Raw genomic sequence first — 15,906 nt, 5'->3', positions numbered from 1 at the left:
TACTCTACCAGTGATCCTGCGGGGGATCTCACCCGTATGATTAAGGGGGTTTCTGAGCTGTTGACATCTGGTGGATATTTAGAAGGTTAGTTGGAGGATGCAGAACAGTCACATGTGGATTGAACAAAGTCTAACACAAGCCATTATCTTACTTAAGATAAGGCATAGTGCATTTTTTTTACCTGTCACTTTTGTTCCTTGTATGCCCAAGACATGTACTGAGCATATCCTTTTATGTAAAAGGACTGAGGCACTGCTCAGCAGTACAGGCTTCTGTTAAAATGTGGGTTGGAGCCTTCTGCCAGCTTTTGGAAATGTTAAATTCAATCATTAAGAATATCCTGAAAGTGTAGTAAACCCTTAGGCTGCATACAAACAGTAGAGTTAGTTCTGTGCCTGGGAATACATCATAGTGTGTGTGTCCCTCTGTGAGGTGACTCTAAGTAAATTGCCATCATTCAGGCGTTTTGTCTAATTAGCAGAACAGCTGCCTTTGAAAACATTCTTCTTAAGGTCTGATGTCTTGAGGATTATTTAATTAGAAAAAAGAAAATCACTGGTGTAAATAGCTCTTTGTTGAATACAGAGGATTTGTTTTGGATTGAAAAAATTACTTTTTGAACTATAGCTTACATAGTGATGGATAGGGAAAAGGGAGTAAGAGTGTAGCTCTCATGTATACAGCTTCTATGAGAAAACCTGATTTGAATTGATGGAAATCTTTAGAAGGAGGAATCTTCTAAAAACATGAGTAAAATCCTGTCTTCAGCTACAAGGGATTAAGACATGTCCATCTGTTTTTGAGCTTATTTCTGTTTATTTTTCATGGGCTTGCAGATTGATTCTCTTGTGACACTCCCAGCAAAGTGGTGGGGGCTGCAGGGAAGGGAGGAGGGAGGAGGTGTTGCTAAGGACTGTCACAAGCTTAGCATGAAAGTGCTTATTCTTGTCTCTCTTCAGTTTATGCCCTCCAACTGAAATCTTTGTAGCTAAAAGTCTTTATTTTGTAAAAATTTGTGCTTCTCCATAAATTGGTGGATAGATAGGTAAATTGGGAAGGCACATGAGTAAGTGTTGAACAGATGGGGTCCTCAAGAAGCACAGAATATGCAGGAGAATGGAGGGAATCAGTCAGGCAGGAAGAGTGGCATGCAGTAGTCAGAATAAGGCTAAGGACACAAGTCTAAGGGTTAAGCCAGAAAAAACATCATACAATTTGGTGTTATTGTAAAACCTTGACATCCTAATTAGCAGGGAAGAAGGTGAAGCACTAAGAAATAATTTGAATTGGAAAAGATCGATGTTTGTAATAGATCATAGTAGAGGTATCTGGGGGGCACATGGGCTGGGTGCAGTTGGTCTGGGGCTAGTGGTCAGAGAGCCACTGCACCTTCATGTGTTCAGGGACACAGAGTTTGTGTAAGACTCTTTGGAAATAAAGGAAAGTTTAATTTTGGCGTCTCTAAGAATGAGATGCCAGATTTGAATGGTGGGTGCTTCTGCCATGTGATAGAAGAGTTTTAAAGGGAGGAACTAGACCAGAAGGCTGTCCCACAGATGAACTATCAGTAACTTGCTGCCAAGAGGTACAACAGACCTTTCTGATCACTTCAAAACCTCTTTTCAGTTCTGAAGGAAGGAGCCAGGCTGGCTGCTTGGGCTGGGGTTCAGACAAAGAGGAAATGGAGGCATGACCATTCTGATGCCCTTGTAGCCTTGGCTTGCTTTGTCCAACCCTCCTCTGAGGTGGCTTGTAGCCTTGCACTAGATTGTGCTCACTTGGTGCTGATTGCCTTTTTCCACCTCAGCTCCTGCTAAAAAGAGTTTGCAGGTGAATGCACAAATCAGGCACACCAAGCCAGGACACAATCTGCCTGGTACTGTTCTGTCAGAATCCAGGAAGAATAATGATTGTTTTTCCATGTTGGGTGATGCCTTCTTTAACACCTATGGGTCTCACTCATTGGCATACTGATGAAAGTTCAGAACTGCCTACTAGTCAGTCCTGATACTAGTACCTAATTCTCTCACATGGAGAGCTGCCCCGCTCTCCATGTTTCTTCCCACCAATTGCAGCTTGCATTTTTTCCCCAGAAAACCCCACTTTCTTCTAGTCATCCTAATTTCCTGTTGGCTTTGCAGCAATATTTTTCTGCTGTCATTATAATGCTTAGCAAGTTCACATCACATGGAGATTTAATTATAATCTCTTGATTGCTCTTGTATGTTAATATTAAATGTGAATTCCATCAGTGTTGCAGTAGAGTTGCAGACCCTCCTCCCAGTTCAGTTCTTGGTCTTCATTATTGCTTTTTTTACTTCATTCTCTTCAATGGCTTTTTAATATAGCTGATCATGTTTGCATATCCAAGCAGCCACTTCTTCTGTTTGTATGCCAGGTTACACCAAGTGATTTGTAATTCTTCATTCCGGGTCTGCTCTCATTCTTACATACACAGTTTATTTTTACTTGTGGCCTTTTCTGCTATTATAGGACATATTTTTGGATTGCACAGCTGACTTCTAAAAATATTTTGAATCATGGTGCTGTTTGGTTGATTTATCCATTTATGATTTTAATTTTACTCTAGTCCAAGGGATCATAATTTTCTTCTTTCACTTGCCCAACATCAGGAAGAAATTAATCCTTCAAAGCCCTAGTTATGCCAATTACATAATTGTTGTTCCATTGCTTTTTATAACACTGTACATTTCACATCACATTCTTAACCAGCATTTTATGTGGATTTGTCTTTTCATCATTCTTTGTGTGTATAATATTCTCTGATATTTCTGTATTCAAAATTCCATACTTTTCTGAAACATAAAGCAAATCCTATTACATATGAGATCTAAGTCTACTTCAAAAAAGGAGTGTGTTTTCAAAAGAAATAGTGTGCAGTTCCAGAGCATAAAGTATAAATCCTGCCCTACTGCAGAATTCAACTCTGAAGCCTTATAAAGGAAAGACACTATCTTTTTTCCTTGACAGATGTAACTTAAAGTTTAGTTAGTGCCAAAAAACCCCAAAGAGTCTTTCTGCAATGAGAACAAAACACAATGCCTGAAAAAAAAAGAGGAAGAAAAAAGGGTCCTTTCATGGCACTGTAACAAACTTAGTTAAGGATGGCAAAAGGTTTCAGGACATAAGGTTAGAGGGCCCCAAGGCACCTATTCAGCAAGATGTGTAAACACTCACCTAACTCTAAATAGGTGACTTGTCCCACTGAAGTCAAAAGCACTATTTCCATGCTTAAACTTTGACACAGGCTTCAACAGCTCACTAAAGTGAAGCCTAAAGACCCACTAATTTTAATCTTGCCAAATATACCTCTAATTTCTGGGTCAACAGAGCATTCAGAACTAAACATCTTCTAATAAAAAGAGTTAGCTTAAGGATATCAAGAGAAAAAAGAAAGAAAGATGAATTCTTCCTATGTTTTTACAGCATGCTGATTTAGTTAGTGTTCATCTTTGCTTTGGAGAGCTGTGCAGGTAGTGAGGGTTAGACTGCAATGCAGAGGAGGGCATAGTAATGTATTTTTATTGACTAACAGGCATTGAATACATTCAGACACTGCACCCTTAACTTTCTGGATGCTCACAGAAATGCTCCTTTTGCATTTTTTCACTAAAAAGAAAGCCAAAAACATGCTGGCTTGCAAGGACTGTGATTTTATTTGGCATGCTTTAAAATGCATTCTCTTTTCTAGGAAAGATAAAATGGGGCTGATCTAGTTTTGACTACTGACCTGAATGGTTAGGGGGAATATTTTTAAGAGCTTTGTGAACGAAGAATATTTGTATGATGGCATATAAAAATGACATATCACTGTGGTGACTGGGAAATGTTTTCACTCAAATGACTTGTTTTAGAAAGTGCAAATGTGCATTTCCCCACAAAAGCACATCATTGTCAGCAACATCTGAGATGGGAGTAGAATTTTTATCAAATTCTTTTTCATTCTGATAATGTTAAATCCTTTTCCTTTCACCATGATGGATGTATAAGAAAACCCATATACTGAATCCTGTGTTTCTGTGAATCTTTGCTCCTGTTTATAAGAAGGAGCAGATATATGCAAATCATGAGAGTGTGCTTTCCTGATGAGTCTACCTTGAAAGAATTATTCACAGAGCTAAAGTTATGTCTCCATTTCCTAAAGCTGGGGCCTATCTTGGCCCCATAGCTAAGTCATTAAGAGAACCGTAGCAGAGGTTGCTTCAGAATTATATATTGGCAAAGTTTACTGGTGTACACCACAACACTGCGGTATTGCTAAATGCATCTGTGGAGCAATGTGATATCAAACTTCTCTCATCAGTAAAGTCTTTGCTTCATTTTGTCATGTCTAAAAAGAGCAGTGGCAAATTAAAATAGTGATATTTATTTCCTTTGCATGTCCTTCTTTCCTGTAAAGGTTAACTAAGCTAGCTACTGAATTACTTTACAATGATTCTTTGTTCTTAGGCATATTGCAGAAGACCGTGCTGGCAGGAAGATGGTGCTTATTTTCTGAGACTACATTTTCACCATGTTATGCAACACCAGCAGGTTTGCAAAACTCCAGTTGCATATCAGTACCAACAGTTAATATTTTCCGTGCTTTTCCATTTGCATGTTGGGTCTGCTGAATTCATCATCACCTTTGCAGCAGGGTGGTGACAGGGCAGTTACAAGTCATTAGCGAGCTGTGGAAAAACAAATGGAAAATGTGTAAGCATGCTGAGACGCTGACTGTGTGCTCAGCAATGGGATGGGCTAAAGCACATATTGCACATTCCAGGATGGGGAAGATGAATGGGAGATGCATAGCTGGTCTCTAATTCCTCAGCCACTGAGGCTGTGGAGCTCATGCTTTGTTTAACATTTCTGTTCACATTTTATTTTCATGTGAATAGGCTGTGAACAAACACATGCAAGCACACATACGCATTATCTATGGCCTGATTTTGACATATCACCATCTTTAAAACTTACTCCTCTTCAGCAAATATATCAGATGCCTTGGTTACATTCTTAATTGTATTTTTTAATTAAACAAATTTGATTGCAAAGTATGTTACCATGTGAACACCTGGGAAAGACAAGAACCAAGAAATTATAATTAAAATTTTTTATCAAATACTGAGTTCTTAAGGTCACTGTAAGTATTATAAATTAATATAAGCATCCCATGCCCAAGTAATCCTGAATTTGCAATAATTTGATTGCAAAAATATATATGACAAAGTTAACTGGGCATGAGAGGTTTTGGTATTGTGTGAAATATATACTATTACGCTCTCTACATACTAACGTGTAACATCTTATCCCTCACCACAGTAAACTCACATGGCCTCATTCTTTCTCCATATGTTTTTCTGATGTAAGAATGTGAACATACAAGGCCTCTCTTAATTGTCTTGCTGTTTTTTTTTGGCTGCAGAGATACAAGGTACTCTTCCCACCTGTGTCAGCTATAAAATAAGTATCTTGACTCTCACCTCCTGCTGAATATTCTCATACTCACCCACAGAGGGTATTGTGCAGAGATTGCTTCAATAGACAGGAGTAGAGGATCTTACAGAATTGACAGTGGCCACTGTCAATTCTGTAAGCAAATTCCCATTGAAGGAGTGTTGTGGGCATATGTGCTCCCTCAAATACCAATACCAAAGAGTTGGGAAAAGAATTTCAGAGGAGCATTTACCCCTCACAAGGGTTTTTTGGTTATTGCTAAGTTTATAAAACTGTAGGCCCTGGTGCACTGGTACACTGCCACATTCATTGGTGTGAGAATGAGAAAAATATAGCACTGCTACAAAGCAGCCATGGTTTTAGGTCATCAAGGGACAGGCATTTCTAGACCTCAGCCAAAGCTTTGACTGCTTGCCCTACTACATTAATTTAACCTGGATCTCGGAGAAGGGGTTTGCAGTTGCAGTGTCTATTTGAAAGTGTTTCCAGAGCTAGATATTTATTAATGATCATAGAAAAAATATCAGTAACATTGTCATGAATCCGGAATGACATGGAGAGAAAAAAAAGGAAATCTGAAGTCACTTTGATTAACTGGGCCTCCAAAAATTATTCAGCTCAAGTTTGGATTTTCTAGCTTGTCCTTATGCTATTTGCACTTTTGCTCTTCATCTCTCAGATCTGATATTCTTCACTCTCAGGAAACTGCTGCTATTTCTGTTGTCACTAACCATGGAAGCGCTGCGCTGTTTTGGAGATCTGGAGTGAGCTGCTACAGTAGTGCAGTTTGTGTACAGGGGTGCTCTTTCAGGTCCTAGCAGGGCTGTGGGCAGGGCTGCCTTTGTGTTGGAGTCCCTGAGCTCCTTGTGCCTCAGCACTGCCCTGGCGTGGCCAGTCTGTAATTGCAGTGCTAGCTCATGGCTCCATGCCATGGCTGGAGCATGCCTGGGAATGTTGTACAAGCCTGCCTGAGAGACACCAGTGCTCTTTCACATCCATGCCTTCTGCAGCAGCATGAGAAAAGTAGAATCAAGTAGCACAAACTCTTGCCTTCTCTTTTACTGAGCTGAAATTATCCACCAGGTTGCTTCCAGTTCTGCTTCCCAGATTCTTCTTCTCTGCTGCACCAATAAATTTCCTCTCTCTCCTGTGTACGTGTAGCTCTTCAACAGCTGTTTCTCAACAGAATATAGATACATGGCAGAAAACCTTACCCTGAAATTTTCCTTGAAAAAGTGACTAGACCCATATTAGCAGCAAGGTAGATATTTTTTCCATCTTCTTCTGACCTTAAGTGTGTTTTTAAACCTTGCTAGGAATGCCAGAAACACTAAGATCAGCTCTCTCAGCCACTAGTGTGGATCAAGTTCTTAATTTTCTTTTCTGACACAGGGGCAGCTGCTATCCTCATTGCTACAATGAAGAACATCTGCCATCTGTTATCTAGAGTGTGAAACCTTAGCTAACAGCTACCCTGCTGAATATTTTTAATACCTGTAAAATAACACTGATTCACCAGCTGTAGTACAGATTAAGGGGAAGCACTTGCAAAGAACCAAAGCATCTCCACATGTGTGGGCACCCAAAAAAATATTGTATCTTCACAGAATAGGATATTTAAAATTAGATATTCAAATCTCCTTTACAGTAAGCAAATTCTTGTGCAAATACTGTAAAGCTTTTCCTAGAGAGAAATCAGAAATTTAAATTTGCTTTGTGTAAATTTTTGTTTGCTAATTAGCTTATTCTGTTGCCAATCTACCTTGGCTGGAGGATAGCAATCCAGCCCTCTCAGCACATCAAATTATGGTAGCAACAGGAAATCTTTGTATTTTCAGTCCTTTGGAAGAAATGCATGACATCTCTCCAACACATAAGGTGAAGTGCAGAGGCGATTTCAGGTTTTGTTATCCTATGACAAGATTTGGGGTATGTTTCTGGTTGTCCCTAGATGGATATAGGAAAATGAGAAAAGAAGTTGGGACTTGAGATGTAACGAAGGAGAAAGTTCTCACTTCTCTTTCTCACATTGATGAAGAGAATGAAGGTGGGACAAAAAGCCTCAATTTGCTATCTTCCAGGTTGAGAAGTAACTGCCTTAGACAAACCCTCTGAGCCTTCAAGAACACCATGTGAATTCTAGAGGAGGTTTTCTGGAGAACAGCTGGTTTGCAAATTTAACAGTCTCTTTTCCCACCATTTAGAGCAGTAGCTTGTCCCCTGTAATGATTAAGGTTATAGTAACAGTCAGAAGATAAAAGGTATCAGTTTCCTATCACCTCAGTTTGAAATGCTTTACTCCTACCCAAAGTACACTCCCCACCTGATGCTGATATCAATATTTACACATCAGTTTGGACTTGGTACTCTCCAGTATTTTTTGCAGCACTCCTGCTTCCTTGATGTTTCCATTCAGGCTTGTCATTTTGTCTGTCTCAGTCACATTGGGAATGCCCTCAAACAGCACAGCCATATGACATGACCCCAGGAATTTGTGTTCTGTGTCCTCATATCTGGAGCACAGATAAGAATTTCTTCTCTATGTAACTAGTTTCTGGGCTAAGTTCTCCAATGAAGGCTGTAATATCTGGTATGTGAGCTCTTGGCCTGGCAGTGCTATGCTTCTCACTTCAGACAAAGTTAATTTCACTTACATAATTTTACTTCAGATCTTATAACCCTAACCCCTGTTCCTTTGGCTTTCCACCTCTGTGTGTATGCTGTGTGATTTCTAAGAGGGAATAATGCCTTTGCCATCAGAAAGAGGAATCTTTAATAACCTCTACAATTTTATAATCCTTTGTTTAATTTCCTTTTAAATTAATCCAACCCTGTCTTGCTGCAAAATATGAGGTGCTCTGCCTAAAAAGACATAAATCTGATCAGGTACTTCAAGGTACCTAATTAGGTACTACAAGGTACTTCAAAGATGCCCCACCTTTGGCTTTTGTGAGCTGCTTAGAATTAGTGGAACTATGTGGCAATGGGCAAAAGTCTTACCCCAAGCAGTACTTTCAATTTGGTTGAAATTCCAGGATGCGCCCCAAACTCCACAGCTACGGTGTCCAGTACAGTCATATCAGCAGGAAAACTGGGAACCTTAAAAATGTTTCCTGTTACGACACAGCAGCTCTACTCTCTGCAGTTCATGCATAAAATACCATGATGTCCAAGCCTGGATGGTTTGGAATGTAAGAAAGACCATAACTGCAGTTGGACTGTGATCCTGCTGCCACAAGAAGTCAATAAGTGGGTTTTTTCTGTCTCAGGATTTCAACATCAGCAGAATCCACCTGACAGATGTGGGCACACTTCACCTTGCCACTGCTACTGCTTCCCCAGAGATCAAGGTCACCATCACTCCTCCGTTCCCCTGGGGCAGTTGCAGCAAACTGATGCAATGCTTCACTGGGAACAACTCAGTCAGGAAAAAACTGCAAACCAACCAAACAATGAAAAAGACTAAAGGAAGTAGAGGCCATATGCTGGAGCTCACTCTAGGTCAAGGGTGGCTCCATGTGGTGGAAAAATCCCTCCTCCAAACCATGCTTCCAAAGAAAGGCTCAGCAGTCTCTTGCTGTTTGCTCTCATGGCTGTTTATTGCAAGATATCTAAAAGATTGTCCTCTCAGGCTGCTGCGGTTTGCTCAGCAGCTCAGGCAGAGGCACACACACCCCGACATCCTCTCTGTCTCGTCTTCTTCTTCTCTCCCCCTGCCCAGGGCTGGTGCTATCTTTTATATGGTACATTACATGTTACATGTTTATAGTTTTTCCCCAATGCCTATAGCCTATATTAAATGATGCCTAAACCAATCTGTAAGTACCAACATCACCAAGAACATGGAAGCAAGGAAGAAGAAAGAGGGAGGACAGAACATCTTAAAACTTCTGACCCCCATGTACAAAACCAAACCCCCCCCTGTACAGGACTTAAAACCCCCCTGTACAGCACTCAAAAATTCTTCCCTTTACTTTGTGACTACTTCTACTATAATATCTAAACTTTTGTGACTTGTTCTTCCTGCAAGGTTGGTAAATCATTCTAAACCCAAAATCACAGCAGCTTCCAGCTGCCTGCCAGGGTCTCAAATGCTTCTGACCTGGACCTGGAACATCCAAAAATGTCTGAGGGACATTTTGAGTTCCAACAGCCATAAAAATCCAGTGCAGCAATAGAATATGAATCCTTTTGCTTCAGATCCAATCCACCATACATCTCATTTGGTGACTTATTTGCTCTGAACTCAGACACCATGCTTATCATGGCCTTTTGGCCCTCCAGAAGGCACCCCACAGCTGTGTTTTTCATGGTGCTATGGACCCTGGAAATTGTTCCTTTATGAAATGGAAGGAGGACAGGAGCAGGTTTTTGCTGTATGGTGCCTGCCCTGCTTTCCACTGTGTGCTGTTGTGTCAGAACAGCAGCTGCAGAGGAATGTGGTGGTGGAGGCCAAGGTGTACACATGGGAGAGGGCACTCAGGTGTGGTGCAGTCGCTGAAGATGCATACCTGTTTTGAAACTGGGGTTACTGTTTGCAGACAGGAAGATGCTAGTTCATGCTTTCATCTTCTTTTGTGTGGTCCATGGTGACATCTAATGGCATGACACCAGACTGCACCACGTCTGGGGAGAGCTAAGTGGAGAAAAAGCTGGGATTGCCAAACATTTATTATTTCACAGGGCAAGGTAAATTCTGCCAGGGGTAAAAATCCATATATGCTGTATTAAACTGAACACTATTTGTAGCCATACTATGATATATATATATTACCCAAATAAAGCTGGGAAATAGTCTAAAGGTAGCATTAAGCTGCTTCTTAAAATGTAAAATATTTTACAAACTGTATTAGCTTAACAAGCTATCAGTAAGTCTAAACAGTATTAAAGGAAGAAATCAAGACAACGTTCCAGAAAGGAGTAAATCCCAAATATTCCATTTTGAGTTTGATGTGATGTACCACTTCCATACACATCTCCCCTATTAAAAAAGCTACAAGATTCAACGAAATTTTTTTGCAAGAAATAATATATTCTAGTCAAATATGCTCCATAAAATATTTTCAACCACTTGTGTGTTGTGACATCATTTTTTGGACTGTGAAAATTTTAGATCAGAAATCTGTCCACTCCCTTTTAGGTACCAGTAAAAGCACCATTAATTAATATTGCAAAAAAATACTTTGTGTTGTGTTCAAGTGTAAGAGACCAACATATAAAATATATCATAATAAATAATAGAAAACAATATCAAGAAAACTTTTGACATTATTAAAGACAAGTTTCAAAGATAACAGCTGTTTCCCTGTTTACCTTACATTGATGGTGCTTTATTTGCAGTAATGGACACTGAATGATATTCCATTGAAATTAATTTCAGAATTGCCAAATTAAAAGGAAAAATCTAGCTGCATTTTATCTATACACTTGTGTATGTGTGCGTGTGTGTGTGTCTTGGTGTATAAATGCAGTAAGTAGGTTGTGCACAGTACACTTAAAGAGTGTCAGCACTAGCACACATACAGTTTTTAGGTAGGTTTTTCATCCCCAGTATGAATTAACAAAGCAAAACAATGCTTACTTGCACTTAAGACATATCAATGACTATTGATTGGTTCTGACTTTAATGCTGAGCAGCATATGGTGAACCCAGGGAGAAAGTGGCTTTCTTCCTGCAATCCTTTAAACTTGCAAATATGTAAGTATAATTTATCAAGAAAAAAGGAATTAGCTTTTCTCCTTAAAGGAGATTTCTAAAAGGCATGTATACATATTTTTTTCCCAAAGGATTATTTTCTTTGCAGGTTTTACACTAGGAAATAGAGTTTCTAGTTACTCCTTTTTGCCTAAAAGTCTTTATAGGGTAATATATATTATTATTATGATTATAAGGGAAAATATATTGATACTTATGATAGGGGAGAAACAGTACAAGCTGCAGAACTTACTGATACAGGAGTCTGTGGAAACTAAAGTTCACATAGTTAGACAAAAGAAGATCTGGAAAATCCGTGAAGGATTGGTCCACTGGTGACTATTAAATGTAGTTGGAGTACCTCCATCAGCTCAAGACCTCAGAACCCCACAGCTGCTGATTGTTAAATAATGGATGTATAAATAGGAGAAAGAAATAATCCAGTATTAGTTACTGTCAGAAATTTATTTCTCTAGCTGCACTTTTGCTCTCTCCCCTATGATTCATTTTTCTTACATGAAAGCCCAGTAATAGCTTTCCCTTTTTTTTTTATATAATTCCAACTTAAGCAGCAAGCTGAATATAAGCTAGGGTTTTTTAATTTTGTTGTTTGTTTGTTTGTTTGTTTTTTGTTTTTTTCTTGAAGTAACGAGTGTATGAACTCTGACTGGGAAATCACTTCCTTATCTTAATGAAAGTATGAATGGTCTGTAATTTTAAAGGTAAATGAGTTACTGTTGTGACCATGTCACCTTAACCTAATATCCAGTATCTTAGATACTTATTAAATTGGCATATCTGGGAAAGTAATGTTTTGGATACCCTCAAGCTTCCTTTTACTGCTTATTGATTGCTCTCCAAAGAAGCTTTCAGCTGAACATCTCCAGCCTTCAGGCAAGGAGCCTTTATCTCACAAAGAGTTTGGTATCCAGCTGCTGAAGATGACATTTTTAGACCCTAGCCCTTTCTTCATCTTTGAAGAAGGTGTTTAATTATATATATAGTTTCACATCCAGGGAGTAGCCTGGGAATTCACAAACTGCTCTTTAGGCTCTCTTTGTGGAAACACAAAGAACATTATCTTGCCATTGTGTTGGCTTCTTAAAAGGCCCCTATCCATATTAGAGGAAAAAATTACATTTGGGGATAATCATATCTTGATATCATCATATACAAGATACACTTTTTTGAAGCTGGGGTAATTAAGTATTGGACCGTTTTAAAACCAAAAGGTTTTAAAAAGTTTAAAGGGTTGGAAATAATTTAGAGAAATTCTGAATAAGATGTTGGAGGTCATTGGAGGTTGGAGGGATTAAAAATGGAAAAGGAAAATAGTGAGTTGGGATTCTGAGCCACTATTACTTCTTAGGAACAAGACAATAGAATTATAACCAACCTTTCTATGAAAACTAGTTGGTGCTCTGTGCAATTAAAAAAAAAAAAGCTGTGAGTTGACTGATAAGATCTGTAGATGACACAAAGACATCAGATAACCTCCCGTGTTTTCAGGTCCAGGTTAGGGATCACATTCCAGAAGATTTTAGGGTGACATGACAAGAAGAAAAGGATCCTAATATGTGAAAGGAAATTAAAGAAATGCAGTCTATATGGGTGCCACTTACAACAGGTTTAAAGTGAATTGTCTGCAAATGCTATCTATTAAAATGCTTTGATTACAGTGTTTTACAAACATAACAAGCATTATAACCCCACTTACACCTTAGTAGCTTTCCCCACTGTGTTTATTTTTAGCTGTTGTATCCTTCAGGTTTGAATTTTTCCCCTCTGTCTTGAGAGGAAACAAAGCCTTGAGAGCTTTCCAAGATCATTAATATATTCCTATGTAGTGCTTCCCCACACCCAAGTTATAGTAAAGGCGTGTTTGATTCCTTTCTTTCTGATCTCCCCTAAATCCTTGTTCTATATTTTCTCTATGTACATTCCATATTCTCTTCTGTACCTTGGATGTCCTAGTCATTATTCTGTTTGGGGTGGGCTAGTCTGTTTCTGTCTCTCCCCATTAAAATTTTAATTCTGGAGCTGAGAAACTTCACCTAAAAAAATTAGGTTTGTTTTGGTGGAGCAAGTGAATCCCTATGAGATTTGATTATATGAATCCCTACTTTCAGGGTAATATGGCATTCCTCTCCTTTTTTGGGACATGGGAGTCAGCACTCCAACCCTACTCCAGCCCCTGTCTCTAGATTGTGGGCTTGGGGGTAAGAAGTCACACAGGATCTACTCATTGTCTCAAGCTGGTGAGTTTGCCAGTTATTTCTGGCATATCTAAAGCGCTCCACACAGCTGCTGTCATCTCATGACCTTATACATAAGTCAGTCTGAAGGACTCAACAGACTCCCCAAATGATCTCTCACCATTGTGTGGCTGGAAGAGAAAAACAGCTCAAATGAAGGGAATGAAAAAGTTTCTGCTCTGGATCAAAACACTCTATTGATCCTAGCACTTCTTCATACTCTGAAATCACTTATCTGCTTCTCTGAGGAGCTGGCAACAGCTACTTATAATACTGCTCTGAGGTAGGAGACTTCCAGTGAGCTGCAGGGGAGTATCTGCACTTCGTCAAGGGCTTTTCTGGAGTGCAGGAAGGAAGAACGGAGAGGGCAGATATGGTCATGGTGACTGTTGGAAATCAGGAACAAAGCCAGGAAGGAAATCAGGAGGCTGGCTTGGTTGTACAAGGTGGAGAGAAAAAACTTTGGTAAGCTGCCAACTATGGAAAGCTAAGAGTAGGCACTATCAGGGATAGATGGAAGTGCTTCCAGAAAAGGCACCTGAAGATTTCAAAATTGAGCCAAGGTAGGGATCAGATGTGAGTATGTCTGTAAAGACATGTAAAGACAGGCTCCTTACAGAGGAAGGTGAGATCTTGGCAATTAATAGTAGTTACAGAAGGAGGACTAGATGTGCTAGGGATGTTGCTTGCATGCTGAAGAGTGGGTGCATTTTAAAGTGGTGGCATCTTTAAAAGAGACAACCAAAAAGAGACCAGATATTATAAAGACTGTGTCTGTACATCAGGAACTAGCTGGGAGTGAGAAAATGAGCTTCAAGGATAGCGAATACCCAGGATTAAATTATAGGGGAGAAACAGTACAAGATGCAGACATACATGGGAAGGAGAGGACCTTTAAAAAGAGGAGCTGGATAGCTGTCAGAAGCAGAGATTTTTTTGTTGAAACAAATTTTATCTGAAATCCAACAAGTTTTCCAGTGTAACCATTTTATAATAATGTGTTCATTTCAACAAGCTGCTGGTAAAATGCAGGTGTTTTCTTTCTAACCCACCTGGAGGAAAACTAAATCTTCCAGAATGTATGGCTGTTGGACAGCCCTGCTGTCTAGCAACCAACTAGTTCTAACCCAAGCTAGTGCAGAGACAAGACTGTAGCCAAAATCATTCGTGCAGGATCATATCTGAGGTGATAAATTTTTGCTTTTCCTGCTTATACAACCGGTCAGGGAGTCACTGCACCCTACTCCATTAAGAGAGATAGATGGCTTGCTCAGCATTTGCTGACAACTGCTTGCATGGCCATATGCAAACGGTTCAAGGATAGGAGTTGTATAATTGCCAGCCCTCCTGATAAAGGGGTCAAAATCACATTAATTTGTTGCAACTCATCAAAACTATCCACAATTTATTAACGTTTCTTAAATAAACATGCAAATTTTACTTAATCCTGAGAAACAAATAACCCAGGTACCCCTTTATAGCACAGCTTTCACAGGTTTACATAAAAAATGGCCAAACAGAAGTTCATTGACATGTAAACAATGTAAACATGCCTCTGCTAATCTGTCCCCAGAGAATTTGATGTTATTCTTCCAGGGAGTTTTGTACCCTGTTGTGATAAGCCGCTAGAAATTTTTAAACTCTTTAAACCTTTGAAGTCAAGAATGGTGATTAGCAGAATATGCTAAATCTGGTGAATAATTTTTCTCAGCCTCAAGTGAAAGTACTATGAAGTGATCAGGAATTATTTGAAATGCAATTGAATGGAAAGGAGTGGAATAAGAGATGAAATTTAAAAAATAATGTAATCTACTAATAAGTGAATGCTAATATGTAAGTACATTGAAATTGTGAATGTGAGTTTGGATAATGTATTTTCTTTAATACATAATTAAGGTGCCACAAATAAGAAAATAAGCAATAAAAAGTTAATGTTCCCAAAACAGACTTGGACTAGCCTCCCAGTCATGTGGCAGGACCATGTCAGGAAGCTTTTTCTTTGGCTGCTGGACCTGTTTATCTCTCCTTCATCTCAGTTTCTTGGGCAGGGGGAGCTGGGATAGTGATCAACGTCTTTTGTCTGCACAGCACCAAATTACTTCACTGTGATGCCAGAGCTATTAACCACCTTCCTTTGTGCCTATTCACCTAGAAAACCACCCCTTCCCCCTTTTACAGCTTCTCTCCTGAAAATGGTTAAGAAATTCATGTGAGAAACCTGACCCACAACAGATGTCACCACTGTTCTTGAGACACTCATTTCCACATAGTTTGTGTGAGATACTCACTGATATTTTATTATTAATTACTGGTTAGGGGTGAATAAATTTGTCTGCCAAATGTAGGTTCAAATAAGAAATATAGAAGTGTCTTCAGCATGTCTCTGTCAATAAAGGATTTTACTTCGCATTGTAATTGCTTTTCTTCATTAGAATGGCATGGTTTTGTTTTAAATACAGCTTGCACTTAGTTTTTCTGAAAAACTTAGACAGACA

Source organism: Lonchura striata, chromosome 3, assembly GCF_050655825.1.
Source record: "Lonchura striata isolate lonStrDom1 chromosome 3, ASM5065582v1, whole genome shotgun sequence".
Classification (NCBI taxonomy): Eukaryota; Metazoa; Chordata; class Aves; order Passeriformes; family Estrildidae; genus Lonchura; species Lonchura striata.
The sequence above is the reverse complement of the archived record's forward strand: the minus strand, read 5'-3'. Positions refer to the sequence as shown.